Genomic DNA, 22,328 nt, shown 5'->3' with positions numbered 1-22,328 from the left:
AATAAAATAGAGGGAAAGAATCATACCCGTCTCCACACTGGGTGCGGCGCGTGCCTCCTCGGTAGTCAGCTGAAATGCCTAGCTCCTCACCACTGGAGCCTCTGCCTTGCCCTACCGGCCATCAGTAATCCGCAGGGTAGCTGGAGCTGGCACCTTTACTGGCGCTGATGCTGTCAACTGGGGGCAATTGGCCTTCTTGTGGCCCCCTTGGTTGCAGTGGAAACACAGAAACTCAGACGCCTGTATCACAGGTGTAGGGGCGGTACAATCCCGGCTAAAGTGCCCGAACTTGCCGCACTTGTAGCAGCCTGACGATCCCATCTTGCACGCTCCCTCGTGCGCCCTACCGCATTTCCTGCAGCGTCCCCGCCCCTGTTGGCCTTTCAGCCCCACATCCGATCCCTTGGGCTTTTTCCCCGAAGCCCCCATAACATGCCCCTCTTTCGCCTTCCTCTTCCGGATGTGATCCATATCTATCTCCCTCTCCCTTGCCCTGACAATCATAGAGTCCAGGGTAGGGCAAGTTGAAAAACTGACATGCTCCCGAATATCAGCTCGTAGCATGTCATGATAGAGGGTCCTCCTCATATCCTCATCAGCCGCGTACAGGGGCACCAGCAACGCCCTCTCCCGAAACTTGGCGGTGATCTCCGCCACAGTCTCCGTCGTCTGTCTCATATCTAGGAACTTCCTAGCCAGCTGCTGAAGCTCGACAGCCGGCGCAAACTCTGCCCTGAACCTGGTCACGATGTCCGACCAGGTCATAGCCTCAACAGTCGAGGCCCCCAACGAGTCACCAACGGACTCCCACCAATCCCTAGCTCGATCCCTCAAACATCCTACTGCAAATCTCACCTTCGACCCCTCAGGGCAGAAGCTAGTCAACTGTGCAGACTCAATGTCTGCAATCCATTTCTTGGCACCTATGGGGTCCTTTGCCCCATGAAAATCCGGCGCACCACTGCCCCTGAAGTCCTTAAAGGACAGTGTGCGTGAAACGACCCAAAAATCACGACTAAAAATTTCTTTTAAAACACTACTAAAACTAGATTTATAAAAATGTATTATAAGTTAAACATAACTTTCGAGTATTAAATTCAAAACATAATATCATTATCAGAGTCAAGCATTCCCAGGCTAACTGACTATGGTGTGTGCTCTGCAATCTTCCCGAGATCCTCTTTTGAAAACCGAGTACCTGAAACCAAAATTGAAAACCGTAAGCACGAAGCTTAGTGAGCTCCCCCAATCTACCACAGACCACACAATAACATATAAAGCACATACTGGGCCTTGCCCACTGCATTGGACCGAAGTCCAGACTAACTGGGGCCTTGCCCCCTACATCGGACCGAAGTCCAAAGCTGACTGGGACCTTGTCCCCTACGTCGAACCGAAGTCCGAAGCTGACATCGGACCGAAGTCCGAAGCTGACCGGGACCGTGTCCCCTACATCGAACCGAAGTCCGAAGCTGACATCGGACCGAAGTCCGAAGCTAACTGGGACCTTGTCCCCTACGTTGGACTGAAGTCCGAAGCTGACATCGGACCGAAGTCCGAAGCTGACTGGGACCTTGTCCCCTACATCGAACCGAAGTCCGAAGCTGACTGAACATAGCATAAACATATCAACTAGCATAAACACATAGATCCTGTCTGAGCCACGAAGGCATTAAACATACTAACTACTACATCGGACCAAAGTCCAAAGCTGATTGGGACCTCTGTCCCCTACATCGGACCGAAGTCCAAAGCTGACTGAACATAGCATAAACATATCAACTGGCATAAACACATATCCTGTCTGAACCACGAAGGCATCAAACATGCTAACTACTACATCGGATCGAAATCCGAAGCTGACTGCTAGCTAAACGGGCCGGCATTGTGGCCTTAGACCCGTTACTACTGGAAGGAAACTCACCTGAACTGCTGAGCTCTGCTGATAAACCTCTGGCTGCTACTCGACAATCCCCTGAACCGCTGCTCCTCTAGCTCTCCGAGCTATCAATATACATATAACACTTAGTCTGACAGTCAACTAAGTCAACTCTGGTCAAAGTCAACCTTCCAAGTCAACCCTACTCGCCGAGTCCTCCTAATGACTCGTCGAGTTCATAAGCCCAGGGTCTTTCTATTCGCGACTCGACTCGCCGAGTCATTCTATGACTCGCGGAATCCAACTAGTTCCAAGTCCTGTCCTGTCCAACTCGCTGAGTCACCACCCGACTCACAGATTCGAGTCTCAACTCGAAGGGTTTGAGGTCTCGCGATCTGACACGCCGAGTCCACTAATAGACTCGCCGAGTCCAAGGAAATCTTCAACCAACTCGTCGAGTTGTTCTTCCAACTCGCCGAGTTCATGGTTAACTTCATCCGACTCGACGAGCTGTTCATCCCACTCGTCGAGTTCCTCCTCATCTTCAAGATACTCGCCGAGTCCACTCGAAGGACTCGCCGAGTCTATTCAGTCCTTAATCTATGCAGTGGCTTTTCGAGCCAAGCAGGGCTTCCAACTCATAGATCCATACTTCTAAGGCCTATCCCCCACGTAAAGTGGTAATCTTTACGTGTAGATCAAGAGATCTAGGCTTAAAACACATTCAAACTAGGGTTTAAAACAAAGAGGCTTCACTATCAACCCAAGAACAGATGCTTTATGACTTTCCAGGCCAAGATACACTCAGATCTGAAGTAGCAACTTCAGATCTAGGCTTATAACTCGAAATAACTCTTAAGCACGGCATAAAATCCCCAAATCACATAGCTAAGGTTGATCTATTAAATAAAAGAGGGAAGGTAACGATTTATTACCTTTGAATGCTCAGAAATGATCCACCAACTCTGGATCCAAGGCCCCCTTCTTGCACCACAAAGACTAACTCCTCTCTCAAGCTCCAAAAGCTTCACTAAGGGTAGATCTTGCTCCAAAACGATTATGGCGGCTAGGTTTTAGTGTTCTGGGGTAGAGAGGCAGTAAAGGAACCCTAGGAAGGAGAATGAGACGCTTAAATAGGCTCCAAGCCCCGGGTTTAGGGTTTTCCTTGCTCAGACCAGACTCGCCGAGTCGGTCGCTTATACCTCAGCCCGGATCCCGCTTGGACTCGCCGAGTCCCTCCTAGGACTCGTCGAGTCTCCCCTTAAAATTGAGGTCTTCTTTCTTTTCTTGACTTTCCAAACTTTGGGGTGTTACAACTCTCCCCCACTTAAACTAAACTTCGTCCTCGAAATTTGCTATGACCAACTGTCCTGCGAGCTGCCTCCAACTCTCTATCTGGAAAACTAACACCCTTCTGTCCATCACCCCAGCCACTCACAGTGCTGGTCACTACTGTTGGTACATACTGAATTCTTCTCCTTCCCTAATTTCCTCAATGTTACTTCCTCCGACTGAGAATTCTGTACCCCTCATCCGCCTACTGGATGCATTGAGACCACACTGGTCCAACTAATCTACCGATATCTGAGTTACCGGACTCCCACCGGTCACTACACTCCATCGCAATCTCCTAGTCGCTTCCAGCGACTCCTGAAGATACTTCGACTATCTATAACTGTTCCATCCATTCCGCCGCTCATACTGAAACGATGATGCTGGAATCAGCTTGCTTATATCCCATCTGATTACTCAACTCCTACTAACTCGAGCCTTCCCTCCTGAAAGAAAAGCTACCTGCCTAGCTATCCTTACAGATCACTTACACTTGGCAGAAGGCTCAACTGATCCTGCTGAGAGAGACTTGCCATTTCCAAATCAACCAACTATACCGTCAGCACTTGCATTCCAACACAAGTACTAATACTGTCCCAAAACTCTGAAACCTTCCAAACACTGAACTGCCTGCAATACTGAACATGCCTGAAACTCTGAGCTGCCTGAAACACTGAACTGACTGAAACACTGAACTCCAACCCAATTGTGGAGTCAAAGGACTCCTCACTTAGTCGCTTCCACGACTTCTGAACGAAATCTTCCTCTGGGACTAGCTTCCACTAGTTATCCTGTCACTGCGGCTCTAAAAATCTTTCGATCCAACCGATCGGGTCCATACGTCACATCCTGACATCATCAATTCCACGACTAACAACATGATGGCTCCCAGACTGACGGTAGCCCTTAACATACCCGAACCCTAACGGTCCACTGCTACTCTGATCTCATAACTGATGTGACGATCTATAGCCAAAATTGCTGACTTAGCCATAACTGAACCATTTGGGAAATCCGAAATCTAACCCGTGGATTCCCATATACTCACTGCTGCACCCGAACTGGTGGATACTACTGCTTTCCCACGTCCAACACGCGCTCATGCTACATACCAATCTGATAAAGGTTGCGACTACGCTCGCGGACTTACAACTCTCTAATACTATCTGGCTGCTAGTGAATGCTACGACTACCCCCGCAGACTTACAACACCACTACTACTATCTGACTGCTAGTGAATGCTACGGCTACCCCCGCAGACTTACAACACTACTACTACTATCTGACTGCTAGTGAATGCTACGGCTACCCCCGCAGACTTACAACACTACTACTACTATCTGACTGCTAGTGAATGCTACGGCTACCCCCATAGACTTACAACACTATTACTACTATCTGACTGCTAGTGAATGCTACGGCTACCCCCGCAGACTTACAACACTACTACTACTATCTAACTGCTAGTGAATGCTATGGCTACCCCCGCAGACTTACAACACTACTACTACTATCTGACTGCTAGTGAATGCTACGGCTACCCCCCCCGCAGACTTACAACACTACTACTACTACTATCTGACTGCTAGTGAATGCTACGGCTACCCCCGCAGACTTACAACACTACTACTACTACTATCCCGAGGACATCCTGACTGTCCCTAGTCCCGCTAGTGATTCCTCATCTCGATTTCCCAAAAACAGCCCTTAGTCTTTGAATACTACATCATTCTTGACATCTTATATCCTTGATATACTTAGCGCTTCGTCGAGGAACTCTTCGGCTTGGTTCCCAAACCAACCGTCTACTAATCCGGATACAAGAAGCTTTCGTTGGGAGGTTTCCAATCTCCCAACTCCTGAACCCACGCAATCCTGCATGCTGACTCTGCCACTGGCTACTAATACGAAAACATCTCCTGCTATCCGTTCTCAGGATCCCCATTCCGACTCACTTGAGCCTCTAAAGGTGGCCCTCCAATCTTGGATTCTCAATCAGCTTCTAACCATCTCGATTACATGAACTAACTGCTGGGAGGGTCCCCGGACTCCCAATTCTGAACTTCTCGATCCATCGATCACTGTGCTACTATCTTTTCCTCTCAAAGGCCGCACACTCATTCTGAGTCCACGTGGCTCTTATCCTTGCATACTCGGAGGGTTCTCCCCCACTTGGATTCGGCTAGATCCCTACTGCTCACTAGTCGAAAGGATTTTCCAACCTTCCTTCCATTAAAAGGGCGACATGCTGCCCGCCGACGTTACCCTTGCCAGCGTTCCAACTAACTCTTACCAGATCCACACCCTTCTTGCTTTCTGACTGAGCACCCTTTGATCCTTAACTGCATTTGCTTTAGGGACTATCTCCCAAGAACCTGCGTTTGGGGTACACATCCCCAAACCATTTCCTTACTGACTGCTAGCTGCTCCACTAGGACTCTGGACTATCACTACGGAGAGTATAACTGATCATTACCCGACTAACGCCCTCTGCAAGTAGTAAAGCACTACTACATGTTACACATACATGCTACAGATACTGAATCCGAAGTAACCTGATCTGGAGGGAACAACCTCCAATTCACCATTCTAATTCCAAGGTATGCAGGTGGCATAAAACTCAACCACAAGCAGGTAATACAATACCCCAACACTTAAGCTTATTGATAACAATGCAGCAACATAACAATAATATCACGATAATAGATGACAGAAAAGCAAAAGATACGTACCTCCATCACTCAGTGCTGCTCGAATCCCTGCTGAAATCTACCGGAAAACTCGGCTCCGAGCCGTAGGCGCCCTTGCCCGACCCTGATGTCCACTGGTGGCTCTCGAAGTCCCAGGGGCAGGAGCTGGCACCTGCCCTACTGCATACAAACTCGGACAGTGGGCCTTCTTGTGGCCCCTCTGACTGCAATGGAAACATAACGGATCAAGTCCCTGGGCGATGGTAACAACACAGTCTCTGCTAAAATGACCAATCTGGCCGCACTTGAAACATCCAGCATCGCTACGACTTCTACGCCTGCACACACCCATGTGCGTCCTTCCGCACTTCCCACATCGACTGTGGTTCTGATAGTTCCTCTCCCTCAAATCCGAACCCTTGGGCCTCTTACCCGAACCTGAGGCTACCTGAGTCTCATCCGCTTTCCTCTTCCTTTCCGACTCCCTGCCCTCCGACTAAACAACAGCTGTCTGATCCTGGAGCCTCTCGATCAATCTATCCGTGATCCTCACGACCATGTCGGGCAGATCCTCGCGAATGGCTCGCGAAACTTCCTCAACTATCCAATCATACAAAGGTCTCTCTTGGAGACAGGGTGCCCCACTCACTCCTGTCCCCTGATGGCAGAAACTAGAAATGGGATCTCCCTCCCTGACGGATCCCTAAACTCCATAAGATTCGGGACCTAAACGAGCCCCAAACTGCCCTGAAACTAACCCAGCCTTAAAGGCCTCAAGATGACGGTCCATGAGCTCCACAATGGCCTCTCAAACTGAACCGAAAATCACTGGTGTCTGATCAATGATGTTGCGCGTGATCTCTGCGGAAATGAAATCCCTCATCTGATCATCAAGCTGCCCGGCTCTAAAGCCCGAGCCAGATCCCTCCTCGACGTCTGAACTGCTAACTGGTAGCTCGCGCAATGTCACCATGCTGAAAATATAACAATTCCTGATCAATTTACACACTACTGCTGAGGGATTTCTCACTCCACCAACTCTGGTTTCGTCTTGGCCCCTCTTAAATCGAGTACGGATCCTCTGCTTTCAGTAGTATGGGCCCCTACTACCTTCCACATCTATCCGTACTTTCCTCAAGAACTGCCTCGACTCCACCAAGTCGCTCTACTGCTACTGATCTCTGCTACTACCTTCCTAGGCTTGCCCTAGGGAACTTCTAACTTTACCCAACCAGTCCTCAGCTGCTGAAGGCCTCCTTGTAATGCCAATTAGCCATTACCCGAGTACCATCACATGTGATGAGGCTCAGATAATCCTTCGAGTAAAAGACTCGTCCCTACAACGGTTAGACTTAAACGAGAGCTGCGCAATAGGGCCAAATCCAATACTCTGAGATTATTCAACCCTGATCACATGTGACATGACGTATTCACCTAACAGCTAACTCCCATCACTCAGAGTCCCACAAAGCACAAAGCAAGCAGCATTCGGATAAAGGAAACATACTCAGGCAAAACTATTCTCATAACAAGAAGCTGCACTAGCATACAATGCTAAGCTCAAACTATCAGGCATAACCTACACAGGCTATCCTGCTACTGTCTACTCATTACTAGCATGAAATCCTTATCAAGCTGAACACATAAAGCAGGCACATAAGGCATCATCCTAGATCCTTAGTCCTATTCTAGCATGCTGTCCTACTGAAGCTGGAACTGAAACTGAAACTGATACTGATAATCATAACATAACTTGTATGGGTAATTTGGGAGTACTTACTTGAGCTCGGCTGATTGCATGCACCACACCCTTTTCTCTATTCAAAACTCTTTTTGCTTTTTCTAAAACTCTTTTCTTTATATTTTTCTAAATTGTTTTCTTTTCTCAAAATCCTTTTGCAACCACGGTTTTTCTTTTGAAAACTCTATACCACTTCCTTAGTTTGAGTTCAGACACACTCGGGAGTGCACCCGAATCCCTCAAACCAAGGCTCTGATACCAACTTGAAACGACCCAAAAATCACGACTAAAAATTTCTTTTAAAACATTACTAAAACTAGATTTATAAAAACGTATTATAAGTTAAACATAACTTTCGAGTATTAAATTCAAAACATAATATCATTATCAGAGTCAAACATTCCCAGGCTAACTGACTATGGTGTGTGCTCTGCAATCTTCCTAAGCTCCTCTTTTGAAAACCGAGTACCTGAAACCAAAACTAAAAACCGTAAGCACGAAGCTTAGTAAGCTCCCCCAATCTACCACATACCACACAATAACATATAAAGCACATACTGGGCCTTGCCCACTGCATCGGACCGAAGTCCGGACTAACTGGGGCCTTGCCCCCTACATCGGACCGAAGTCCGAAGCTGACTGGGACCTTGTCCCCTACGTCGAACCGAAGTCCGAAGCTGACATCGGACCGAAGTCCGAAGCTGACTTGGACCGTGTCCCCTACATCGAATCGAAGTCCGGAGCTGACATCGGACCGAAGTCCGAAGCTAACTGGGACCTTGTCCCCTACGTCGGACCGAAGTCCGAAGCTGACATCGGACCGAAGTCCGAAGCTGACTGGGACCTTGTCCCCTACATCGAACCGAAGTCCGAAGCTGACTGAACATAGCATAAACATATCAACTAGCATAAACACATAGATCCTGTCTGAGCCACGAAGGCATTAAACATACTAACTACTACATCGGACCAAAATCCAAAGCTGACTGGGACCTCTGTCCCCTACATCGGACCGAAGTCCAAAGCTGACTGAACATAGCATAAACATATCAACTGGCATAAACACATATCCTGTCTGAACCACGAAGGCATCAAACATGCTAACTACTACATCGGATCGAAATCCGAAGCTGACTGCTAGCTAAACGGGCCGGCATTGTGGCCTTAGACCCATTACTACTGGAAGGAAACTCACCTGAACTGCTGAGCTCTGCTGATAAACCTCTGGCTGCTACTCGACAATCCCCTGAACCGCTGCTCCTCTAGCTCTCCGAGCTATCAATATACATATAACACTTAGTCTGACAGTCAACTAAGTCAACTCTGGTCAAAGTCAACCTTCCAGGTCAACCCTACTCGCCGAGTCCTCCTAATGACTCGTCGAGTTCATAAGCCCAGGGTCTTTCTATTCGCGACTCGACTCGCCGAGTCATTCTATGACTCGCGGAATCCAACTAGTTCCAAGTCCTGTCCTGTCCAACTCGCTGAGTCACCACCCGACTCACAGATTCGAGTCTCAACTCGAAGGGTTTGAGGTCTCGCGATCTGACTCGCCGAGTCCAAGGAAATCTTCAACCAACTCGTCGAGTTGTTCTTCCAACTCGCCGAGTTCATGCTTAACTTCATCCGACTCGACGAGCTGTTCATCCCACTCGTCGAGTTCCTCCTCATCTTCAAGATACTCGCCGAGTCCACTCGAAGGACTCTCCGAGTCTATTCAGTCCTTAATCTATGCAGTGGCTTTTCGAGCCAAGCAGGGCTTCCAACTCATAGATCCATACTTCTAAGGCCTATCCCCCACGTAAAGTGGTAATCTTTACGTGTAGATCAAGAGATCTAGGCTTAAAACACATTCAAACTAGGGTTTAAAACAAAGAGGCTTCACTATCAACCCAAGAACAGATGCTTTATGACTTTCCAGGCCAAGATACACTCAGATCTGAAGTAGCAACTTCAGATCTAGGCTTATAACTCGAAATAACTCTTAAGCATGGCATAAAATCCCCAAATCACATAGCTAAGGTTGATCTATTAAACAAAAGAGGGAAGGTAACGATTTATTACCTTTGAATGCTCAGAAATGATCCACCAACTCTGGATCCAAGGCCCCCTTCTTGCACCACAAAGACTAACTCCTCTCTCAAGCTCCAAAAGCTTCACTAAGGGTAGATCTTGCTCCAAAACGATTATGGCGGCTAGGTTTTAGTGTTCTGGGGTAGAGAGGCAGTAAAGGAACCCTAGGAAGGAGAATGAGACGCTTAAATAGGCTCCAAGCCCCGGGTTTAGGGTTTTCCTTGCTCAGACCAGACTCGCCGAGTCACCTTGGCCGACTCGCCGAGTCGGTCGCTTATACCTCAACCCGGATCCCGCTCGGACTCGCCAAGTCCCTCCTAGGACTCGCCGAGTCTCCCCTTAAAATTGAGGTCTTCTTTCTTTTCTTGACTTTCCAAACTTTGGGGTGTTACAGTGCGAGATCCCGCTCCTGAATGCCCGGAGGCGGTCCTCCATCAACTCAACTATCCCTTCCTTGATCGACCCGAAGATAATGGGGGTCGACTCAAGGATGCCGCTGGTGATCTCTGACGCGATGAACTCGCATAGCCCCTCATCTACTGGCTCGGAACCTAATCCCGAACCCGATCCCTCTGCTGAACTGCCAACTGCTGGCCTCGAGCGTAGTACCACCATTCTGAAATACATAAATAATAATCATTAGCGATACTGATACCTCTGGAGGGACCGCACCTACTACAAGTTCCTTGGTCTTATCTTGGCCTTCCTCGGTTCGGGTACGGATCCTCTGCTTTCAGCAGTACGGGCCCATACTACCTTCACATCTATCCGTATCTTCTCCAAGGACTGCCTTGACTCCACCAGGTCCTTTTCACTATCGTTGATCACTACTATACTCATCCTAGGCTTGCCCTAGGGAAATATCTAACTCCACCCTACTCGGTCCTCAGCTGCTGAAGGCCTCCTTGTAATGCCAATTAGCCATTACCTAAATACCATCACATGTGGTGAGGCTCAGATAATCCTTCGAGTAACAGAATCGACTCTACGACGGTTAGACTCAGACAAGAGTTGCGCAATAGGGCCAAATCCATCACTCTAAGATTATTCAACGCTGATCACATGTGACGTGACATATTCACCTAATGTCTAACTCCCATCACTCAGAGTCCCACGAAGCACAAAGCAAGCAGCATTCAGACAAAAGGGAACAATCTCAAGCAAATCCGTCCTCATAGAGAAACTGAACTAGCATACAGTGCTAAACTCGTACTATCAGGCATAACCTAACAGGCTATCCTAATGCTGCCTACTCAATTCTAGCATGCAGTTTTTCATACACTTAAGCACATAAAGCAGGCACATAAGGCATCACTCCTAGATCCTTAGTCCTATTCTAGCATGCTGGTCTACTGAAACTGGTAAACAGAACATAAGCTTGTATGGGTACTTTGGGGAATACTTACTTGAGCTCGGCCGGTCGCACACATCAAACACTTTGTTTCTTCTTAAAACCCTTTTCTTAACCTTTTAGAAAACATTTTCTTTTTCAAAATCTTTTTAATCCCTCAATTTGAGTTCAGACACCCCCGAAGGTGTGTCCGAATCCCTCAAACCAGGCTCTGATACCAACTTCTAACATCCCAAAATACGAGCCAAAAATTTCATTTTTAAAACATATACTTTGCAAAACGTTTGAAATAAAACATTCACCGATCATATCATTTCATAAAAGATGTAGCGTGTTTGGAAACCATTTTATAAAACATAATAATGTCAGAGTACAAATCCCCAGGAAGATCTGATAGTGCAGAATACAAGGCATGTGTGCGATGTGCCGCTACCGCGCCAGCTTCTTCCCCTTCGAAGAAGAGGTACCTGAAACCAAAACTATAAACAGTAAGCACAAAGCTTAGTGAGTTCCCCCACTGTACCACATACCATATAACCACATAACATACATATATTGCCAGACATATCTGGGTGCCCGACCTACCCCTTCGGTCCTCTTGACCGGATACTGCCTAGCATATCTGGGTGCTGGCCTCCCCTTCGGTCCTCACGACCGGATACTGAATAGCATATTTGGGTGTTAGTCCCCCCTTCGGTCCTTACGACCGGATACTGCCTAGCATATCTGGGTGCTGGCCTCCCCTTCGGTCCTTACGACCGTATACTGCCTAGCATATCTGGGTGCTGGCCTCCCCTTCGGTCCTTACGACCAGATACTGGGGACTATTTCACCCCTACTACTACCACATAACACATATCACATAATCTATCTAGCATGGTTGGGCATGACTTCCCCTTCGGCCCTATCGACCGGTAATCTGGGGACTACCTCCCCCTACTGTCACTAGCACATAGCATCATATCATACTAGCACATAAACATATCACAGGTAGTAGCAACCCTTGATGAATATCACAGAGACAATCATCTATCATACAACTCCTACTGGTGGGCCGACATTGTGGCCGTAGACCCACCGCTACTGGAAGGTAACTCACCTCGTAGTAGCTGTTGATCTGCGTGGGAACTGTCTGTCTGTTGTCGCTGCTCCGGAAATCCTCCGGCTGTAATTCCCACCAAACACTCAGTCAAATACTGCTAATCGACATTAGGGTAAAATGACCATTCACCCCTAACCAAGCCAAGATTCAAGGTCAAAGTCAACTTCCAGTTGACCCGACTCACCGAGTTGGCTCGCCAACTCGTCGAGTCCCTATCCATTCGATTGTCCTTAAATCCCGTCTCTACTCGTCGAGTTAGGCATTGACTCGACGAGTTTTCCTTCTAAACTGATGTCCAAAAGCCCTTCATCCTACTCGCCGAGTTGTATGAACAACTCGTCGAGTTCATCTTCACCCGAAGAACACTCTACGCTGAGACTCGCCGAGTTGTATGAACAACTCGCCGAGTCTGTTCTTGAGGCAAGAAGATTGCCCTAGACTCGCCGAGTCAGGGCATTGACTCACCGAGTCCCTCCATGGATGAGTCTGGCTTCCGACTCACTGAGTCCACCCATGACTCGCTACTACTCAGCATACACGAAAAGGGGGGAAAATCAGGGACTCGCGACTTGACTCGCCGAGTCGCATGCATGCAAGAACTGTACACTCGATTCTGCTTGAATCCAGTGCATACCATTCATAGATCTGGGTTCTTAGGGCTTGATTAACACATAAAGTTTCCAACTTTACGTGTAAATATACACCGATGAAGGTTTTAGGGCTCAAAATGCACTAAAAGAGTAGATCTAGGGCTTTCATGCAATATGGCTCCATAAAGGCAGTAGATCCGAGCTCCTGGAGCTCAATCATGCCTAGATCTAAAGGTTAATCGACTTATCACAAACCCTAATTCATAATCAAGCTTGGAAATGGCCCAAGAAGGACTTTAATGGAGCTCTAAGGGACTCTTAGCATGAAAACGGAAGGAAACTGAGTTATACCTCAAGGAATCTCTGAAATAACACCAAAATGTCTGGCCTCCTTCTTCTCTTCTTGATCTACTCTCCTTTTTCTCTCAAAATCTTCAAGAAATCACACCAAAGCACTTCAATCTCACAAGGAATGAGGTTAGGACGATATAGGGAGCTCTGAGGGTGAAGGGGGCGAGCTTGGGGGCACATAAGATGGTTTAAATAGGGTGCAAACCCTTGAAATTAGGGTTTCATCAGACCGCGGGGACTCGCCGAGTCGCCAACTTAAACGTGTTCCATAACCCGACTCTACTCGGCGAGTCGGGCCTACAATTCGCCGAGTCCAAGGCTAAAAATGCAAAGTACTTAGGTAAATTTTACATACCAAGAACCAGGTGCTACAGAGACTTCGGGTGGTCTCCAAGGTTGCTGATAACCCATAATTATTTGTTTGTGATGTGTTGTATGTGATACTTTGGGGAACTCACTAAGCTTCGTTCTTACAGTTGTTTATTACATGTGTTTCAGGTACTTCTGATGATCGCGGGAAGGCAAAGGCTTGATTATACACATTAGCCTGCAGTTTCTGATGCTAAATATTTTTGGAGACTCTGATATTATAATGATGATTTGTATTTTACACTTGTGGTTTTCTTGAGATGGTTTTCATGAACAATGTTTTTAGTTAAATAAAAATGAAATTTTTTTTTTGAAAAAATTGGATGTTACAAATTGGTATTAGAGCCTTGGTTTGAGGGATTTTAATGAACGCTTGTGGAATTCCAAACTCAAACTAAGGATATGAGGATTTTCATGAAAACTTTTCAAAAAGAAACAAAGAATTTCAAAGGAGAAAAACCGGATGAAATAGTGAAGGGTCCAATTAATGGTTTGGTCTAGGCTTTCGTTGTAATAGGTTCTTTTGGGTCGATATGCAGTTTTGGTAGTGTTGATGGTAGTTTACGGCCATGTTATGAGTTTACGGCCGTAAGCCTGTTTACGACCGTAAACCCAGAGTCGGCCCAAGTCCACTATATATAGAGGCTAGGTAGGTCATTTAATGGTTGTTGATGCGATAGAGTTCACGGTTGTTGTAAACAAGTTGTACCAGATGTTTTTTGTTAATAGAAGCGTGTGCAAGCTTGTTCTTGATTCTGTTTCTACTTCATTCTATTATAATCTATTGCCTTGTTTGTTTTGATCACTGGTAAAATCCATTTCAGGACCTTACAATTAGTATCAAAGCGAAGCCAGTGTCAAGGCATCTTACAATCGAGTTTTTGGACATATTCCTCACTGTTTGAGATTGGAGTTGATGTTTTTTGTGAAGGGGAATCAAGTTTAATCCAAAATCGTGATCTCTTGAATTTCTGGGAGTTTACTACCTATAGTTTACGGCAGCAAACTCAGTTTACGGCCGCAAGATCAAGAAATTTTTTGGACCGTAAACTCAGTTCTTAGACTGTAAATCAAGTATCTTCAATAACTGCAAGCTTATATTCATTAACCGTATTCCGAAACCGCAAACACTCGACCGTAAACCGAGTTTACGGGTGTAAACTCATCCTTGACCGTAAACGCTTGTGTTGACCAGAAACTCAATTTTTTTTTTTTAAAAATTAATTTTTATTTAAATTAATATTCAATGGATTCACAAAGTCAAACACATCACCATGAGCTGGACTCTGTCATGGGCACAAGTACTCGCATTCCAAGACTCTTTTCTGCAGATGGTTTTCCTGAGTGGAAATACCGAATAGAGAAGTACATTAAAATGAAGGACTTCAAAATTTGGAGAAGCATCATCAAGAATCCCGTCAGAATAACCACAACTGTTGCAGGGAAAGTAGTTGACAAAGCGATTGAGAATTACACTGATGAAGATTTTGAGAAGGTTGAGGAGCAAGAACGGGCTTTGGCCACTCTGAGCATGGCCCTGTCTCCGGATATAGCTCAAGGTTTTAGGGAGTATACTTCAGCAAAGGCTTTGTGGGAAGCCCTAATTGAGGTATATGAAGGGAATGAAGATATGAAGGAGATTCGCCAGGACATGCTGCGCCAAAAGTCAACATGTTCAATTACGTTCCTGGTGAGACACTGAGACACAGCTACGACGATTCACAACTCGCACCACTAAGATGAGCATAGCTGGAATCTTCTTGACAAAATCTGAAATAAACAAGAAGCTACTAAATGCTCTTCCAAAGTCATGGGACATGAATGTAGCTGTTATCAAGAAGACCAAAGATCTAAATCGCCTTACTCTCGCTGAAGTGATTGTGATCATCAAGGCTTGTGATATTGATGATAAACAGCAGGAGATAAACCATGTGAATTTGTATTCAGCTGCAAATCTTGGAATGTCTTCTAACAATGCTCTTTCATCTCTCACTTTTCCCTCTACAGGTCAACTTTATGTTGCTCAGCAAGTTCAGACTCAATCCTTTTCCACTTCATCAGCTACTTCACTTCCTGCTGCATCATCCATGCCTCCTCCTCAGAACCCATCATTTGCTGCTTCTCAAGTTGCTTCTTCCTCTAATGGGGCTTCTTCTTCAAGTGCTAAGGAGTGTGATGAAAAACTTGCTCTCTCCACAGGACTTGTTAACTGCTACAATGCTCTTGTAGCTGGAGATCTTCCTCCACAATTTTCGTTTGCTGATCTGGATCAGGTTCATCCAAAAGACGTGGAAGAAATGGATATTACAAGGCAAATTGCCATGGCAGTATTCAGGACGAAGCAGTTTGCTAAGAAGACCAGGAAGAACAACTAGGGTATGAGTGTCGATAAGAAGGTAGGGTTCAACAAGGGAAAGCTACGTTGTTTCAATTGTCACGAGCCAAGTCATTTTGCTCGTGAGTGCCCGATGCCGGATCGAAGATTAAACAACGACAGGACAATGGTTGCGATGGGAAACAATCGGGGAGGTTCTCAGGTCAATAGCAAGAAGGCTATGGTTGCTCAGTCATTTGACTGGGAGGACCAAATCCAGGCCTTGAATATTTTAAAACCTGAAAATGCTCACCTAGCCCAAGTTAAAGATGAAGCTTCCATGGAGAGTGTTGCTGCTGAAGAAAAGATGATGGAGCTTCAGTTTGCGTTGATGGTATCTTCTACATCTGAACCGAAGAAAAATGAGGTAAGTTTGCCTTCCTACTCTCAAGCTTGTATTGATTATGTTAAAATTCTTCATGAAGAAATAGAAACATTACGTAGATAAGTAGAGGACCTTAGATATGAGGGTTATTAACTTAGGAAAGGCCAAAAACCCCTTAAGGCCCAGTTAGCAACTAAAATAAAGGACTTTAGAAGACTTCAGGAAGACTACGGTAATAAATGTGAGAATTATGACTACATAAAGAGACAGAACGTTGAGTTAATTACTGAACTTGACACATTAAAGAGCAAATTTGAAACTGCTGATTTCGATTTTAGAAAATTTGATGTATCAAGTGAAGTAGTTGCCAACATGATAGACCACTGCATTCAATTTAAACATAATCAGTCAAAGGGTCTAGGGTATGATAAAGTGTCTCCTCCTTTCAACCATTCATATCAGTTTCAACCTTTGTCCAAGGAGGAGATTGCCAATGAACCATTCATGGTTTATGGCAAGCCATCTGGTTTTGTTTCGGGAGGATTTATTAATGTTGAAAGTACTAACATTTCTACTTCTCCTACAGATCAATCCTTAAATCGGTCAAAGAACGAAGTTGAAGGATCTGTTTCTGAAAATAAAACTGAGTCTGAACCTGAAGTTTTAATTTTAAATAGACTTTAATTTTCTGATGTTGAAAGTGACAATGTTTTTTGTGATTTTTCTGCACCTTCTGATACTGGTTTGAATGTTTTTAAAGTGTTTGATGAGATAGTTGACAATTCTGATGTTTGTGATGATACTAATAAAAAACCACCAGTTTCACAAGTTTCTCCATCTGATACACCCTCACTTATCTCACAACCTACTTCTTGTTCATGTTCATGTGAGAAAAGTAAGGGTGTCGGTATGGAAAACAAATCTGAAAAGAGCAGCACGGGTTTTAACAATAACAAACAGATTTGTTTCAATTGTGGTATTGGTGGTCATATAGCTAGGAATTGTCCTAATAGAATGTTTGTACATTATATGTCACAAAGAGGAAAGAACGAATTTAGAGGAAGGTCTTTAACTAGAAAATCCTCTAAAACTCGTTCTCGGAATGATGATTGGAAGGATGATCGTAGTAGAAAACGGGGAGTTCTTCAAAACAATAAAAAAGCCTTTCATATCAAAGTCCCGAACAGTTTGCCAAAACCGAACATGGCTCAGCCAAGATTTGTTTCGTTTAGGAGCAGCTATGGGTCTTCAACCAATTCAGATAGAAAACCCAGGTGCTTAAGGCAAACTGATAAAAATCATATTTCAAAACCATCAGTGACTGTTAGAAAACCTAATTATCAATGGCTATCGAAAATAAGTTCCAATCCATCATCGGTATCCTCTGGAAAATTAGTAAATAATGATAAATCTGAAAAGGCAACAGGTCAACCCAGGAAAGTGATGACCTGGGTTCCCAAATCTGAATGATCCCGCACATTTTGCAGGGACAGTTTCGGGGGAAAGTCGTCAGACCTTGGTTCGTCGACAGCGGCTGCTCCCGACATATGACAGGAGATATCTCCCAACTGAACAACATTCAATCTTTTAATGGGGGATATGTTTCCTTTGCAGGTGGAGAAGGTAGAAAGATCACTCAGATAGGAACCGTTATAAATGGAGTGTTAAGCTTCGAGAATGTCAACTTTGCTCCCGAGTTAAAGCATAGTTTGTTGAGTGTGTCTCAGATATGTGACAAAGGCTATTCTACACATTTCACTGACAAGGAATGTATGATTCTCAAGCCAGGATTTGCCATCCCAGAAGAGTGGATTCTTGTCAAATCTAAAAGGGATGGAAATGCTTACATTTTTATATGAATATCAATCTTCCAGAACAAGTCATGTGCCTCTTTTCAAAGATCTCATAACAAAATGCAATGCTGTGGCACCGAAGACTCGGTCACGCTAACACCAAAAACCTAAATCGTCTTGCAAAGAATGAGATGGTTCGTGGTTTACTATCAGAGATTTCATAACGTTTGAAAAGTGTGTTATGTGCCCAAGGTAAACATCACAGAAAACTACACCTGCCAAAACAGGTTAACTCAATCAATCAGCTGCTCCAAGTTTTACATATGGACTTGTTCGGTCCAGTCAACGTCCTTAGCATCAACAGAAGTTCATACTGTCTGGTTGTGATTGATGATTTCTCTTGTTTTACGTGGGTCTTCTTCTTATCCAACAAAGTTGGGGTTGCAGAACTGATAAAGATGTTCATAGTGCTAAATGAGAACCAAACCAACAATCGGGTGAAGGTGCTTTGTACCGAAAACAAAATAGAGTTCAAGAATTCTATTCTTGATCATTTTTGCGCTGAAAATGGGATTATGCGTCAATACAGCTCCGCTCATAGACCTTAACAAAATGGTGTTGCTGAAAGGAGAAATTGAACCTTAAAAGACACTGCAAGGACGATGCTATGTGACTCCAAGTTACCAGTTTTCTTTTGGGCCGAGGCAATCAACACTGCTTGCTATGTTCAGAATCATGTATTGATCAACAAAGCTCAGATGAAGACTCCGTATGAGATTCTATATGGTCACAAGCCATCAGTTAGTCATTTTCGTGTATTTGGCTACCTTGCACCCTTCTTCACCTAGATTCCAACCCAAATTTTAATGCCAAAGTCGATGATTGTTACTTCGTAGGGTATGCTACACGCACTGCATATAGGGTCTACAATAAGAAGACGAAGCAGATTGTGGAATCCTATGACATGCGCTGTTTAGAGGAGAACGAAACGGATGCTCGAGTGGGTCCGGATTGGTTATTTGATTACACATCGCTTTTCAAGTCCATAAATGTGTCTTCGGATAGATCATTTGGGTCTTTCTTTGGTTCGAATAATGTTTCTAAAGACGAAGACGAAGAAGTTGTCTACAGATCCCCAACGATATCCTCTTCACCATCTGAGGGGGAGTCCTCTGCTTCGCCTGAGGGGGAGTCATCTGTACCACCTGATAGTCCAAAATCTCCAGTTTAGAATGATACTCCTAATTCTGAGGCTACACCACTCACTCCTGTTGAAAGAGAGTTCATGTCTAGAGATGCTTCCGCTGTCACTTCAACTTTTATGGAACTACTCTTTCCTGAAGACATTTCTAATGAGTTTGTAGCAGAGTCATCCGGTGTGGAACAATCAGCAAATGAAGAAGGTGTCAATATTCACAATCTTTCCGTCTCGCTTAATGATATCAGCCAGTAGATACCCTCAAGAATTCAACGCAATCATTCGGTCGAGAACATCATTGGTCAGCTGGGCGATGGCGTTAAAACCAGAAGTCAGAGTGGAGATGTCAATACATGTCTTTACTCTTGCTTTATATCTCAAATAGAGCCTAAGAATGTTGAAATGGCTCTGAATGAGCCCAGCTGGATAGATGTTATGCATGAAGAGTTGAATCAGTTTGAAAAACTCGGGGTTTGGAAATTGGTTGAGTTACCAAAGGCAAAAAAGTCTCTTGACACACGCTGGGTCTATCAAAACAAGCAAGATGATTCAGGGGTTATAGTGCGAAATAAAGCTAGATTGGTGGTTCGCGGGTTTCGACAAGTCGAGGGTCTTGTTACAGTAGCTCGCTTGGAGGCTATTCGTATCTTCCTTGCATATGCGTCTTACATGAACTTCACGGTTTATCAAATGGACGTCACAACAGCCTTCTTGTATGGCAAAGTGAAGGAAGAAATCTATATTGATCAGCCTCCTGGGTTTGTTAACTCGAAGTTTCCTAATCATGTCTACAAGTTGGATAAGGCATTGTTTGGGTTACATCAAGTTCCTCGAGCGTGGTATGCGACTCTTACAAAGCACTTACTCGAGCATGGATACTCTCATGGCACTATCGATCAAACTTTGTTTATCAAGCATGTTGGTAATGATCAGATTTTGGTTCAAATCTACGTTGACGACATTATCTTTGGTTCTACCAATCCGCAGCTATGCAAGGAGTTTGAAGGTGTTATGAAAAAGAGGTTCGATATGAGTTCGTTGGGAGAAATGACCATATTTCTGGGGCTTCAAGTCAAACAAAATTCAACCAGAATCCTACTACATCAAGCCAAGTATGTGGAGGATATTCTTGAGAAGTTCGGGTTTCAAGACACTAAGCCTGCATCGGCGCTGATGGCTGAAAGACCTCTTTTGACTCCATATGCTGATGGCGAATCCGTAGATCAGACACACTACAGATCGATGATCGGATCGTTGATGTATCTTACTGCAAGCCGACCATACATCATGTTTGCAGTTTGTCAATGCGCACGTTATCAGACTAATCCTAAATTTTCACATCTTATTGTTGTCAAAAGAATTTTTCGGTATATTAAAGGCAGCCCAAAATTGGGTCTTTGATATCTGAAAAATTATGAATTTGATTTATATGCTTTTTGCTGATAGTAATTATGGAGGCTGTGAGCTTGATAGGAAATCTACTTCAGGAGGGTGTCAATATCTTGGAGATCAGCTGGTGTCATGGCAGTGCAAGAAGCAACACACTGTCTCAACTTCAACAGTTGAAGCAGAATACGTTGTTGCATCTGCCTGTTGCTCTCAATTCATCTCGATCCAACATCAACTGTTGGATTACGGTTTGAATTATCTAGAAACCCATATCTACTGTCATAATGAGGCTGCGATTCAAATTGCTAAAAATCCTGTCCAACACTCAAAAACCAAGCACATTGATATCAAAATTCATTTTATCAGAGACTGTTATGAACGTTCACTTATTCGGCCGGAATAAGTTCCACTGCTAATAATGTGGCGGATCTGTTCACCAAGCCTTTTAACAAAGCTCGATTCGATGTCCTTGTGGGATTTTTGAAGATGATTCGTTTTGAGGATTAATTTTATTTTATTTTTTTACCTTTTTACTTAATTTTAAGTTTTTTTTCTTATCTTCTATTTTTATTTTTGGTTAGATTAGTTTAAATTTGCGCATTTTAGTGATTTCATTCTCACCCATGCACAAATTTAGAGGGAGAAATAAACAAAAAAAAAACAAACAAAAAATTAATTAAAAAATTCAAAAATCCAAAAACAATAAAAAATCAAAAAATCAAAAAAATATGTTGCTGATTATCTTGTTTGTAGGTGATGTGTTGGGAAGTGATATTATCAAGTGATAACGGGCAATCTGAATCTGCGTAACGTACCAAAGTTAAATTGTCTATGCTCTATGCTCGATGCGTCGGTAGGCACAAAATATTTTAAATGGACTTGACTAGGAAGATTTGAACTTAAGGAATTCAAGGACTTCACAAATATTGAACTTGTTAGATATGTTTAGCCTGATAACACGACGCTCGGATAGTTTGAACAAGGAGATATACAAGAGAATCTACTGGTCACACTAAAAGAACTCGTATCTAGAACTGTAGATTCACTTTTCCTCGATGTGCGATGATATGTGCATAATTAGTTCATATTAAGTATACATTTTTACTCATTTATTAGCTAAATTATTGCATATTATGGACAAAAGGTACTTAAAAGTGTTAAATTATGTTTTTTAGTCCAAAGATGAAGCTCGGAAGCGAAAGGAAGCGGGAGAAACAGTTAGAAGATCAAGAATGGAATAAAGAAGAAAAACACTAAAAATGGCATCTACTCGGCGAGTCATATCGGCTACTCGGCGAGTTCAATCGAAGAATCGAGAAGATAATGACTCGGGATCCCAGAGAGTTATCACAATACGGGGAATGTGAGAGGGACTCGACGAGTCACCACTTGACTCGACGAGTCGATTCGTATATTTAAAGATAATTCCACAGATCGATAGAGGGGAGTTCTGGGACGATTCAGAAGTGTTTTGTTGCGATTGAGAAGCCAGAGAAACCCTAGAAGACGACGAAAGGAGCTAGAATTCAATTCCAGAGAATAATTAAGGCAAATTTCATCATTCCATTTATTCTTTTGTTTATTCATTATGATTAAGCAACTTGATTTTGTTTGTTTGCTGTTATTTACTTTAATTATGAGCTAAAACCTTTAGACTTCTGTTTGGGGATACAAAGTTGACAATATGGTTTGATTGATTGGTAGGATTAATTCCAAGTTGGTGAATTTTTGTTATTTTAGCTTGCTAAAGAACCTTGTGTGTGAATAATAA

This window comes from Lactuca serriola, chromosome 4 (genome assembly GCF_051521515.1).
Source record: "Lactuca serriola cultivar US96UC23 chromosome 4, Lser_US96UC23_V15, whole genome shotgun sequence".
NCBI lineage: Eukaryota > Viridiplantae > Streptophyta > Magnoliopsida > Asterales > Asteraceae > Lactuca > Lactuca serriola.
This window is presented reverse-complemented; position numbering follows the sequence as displayed.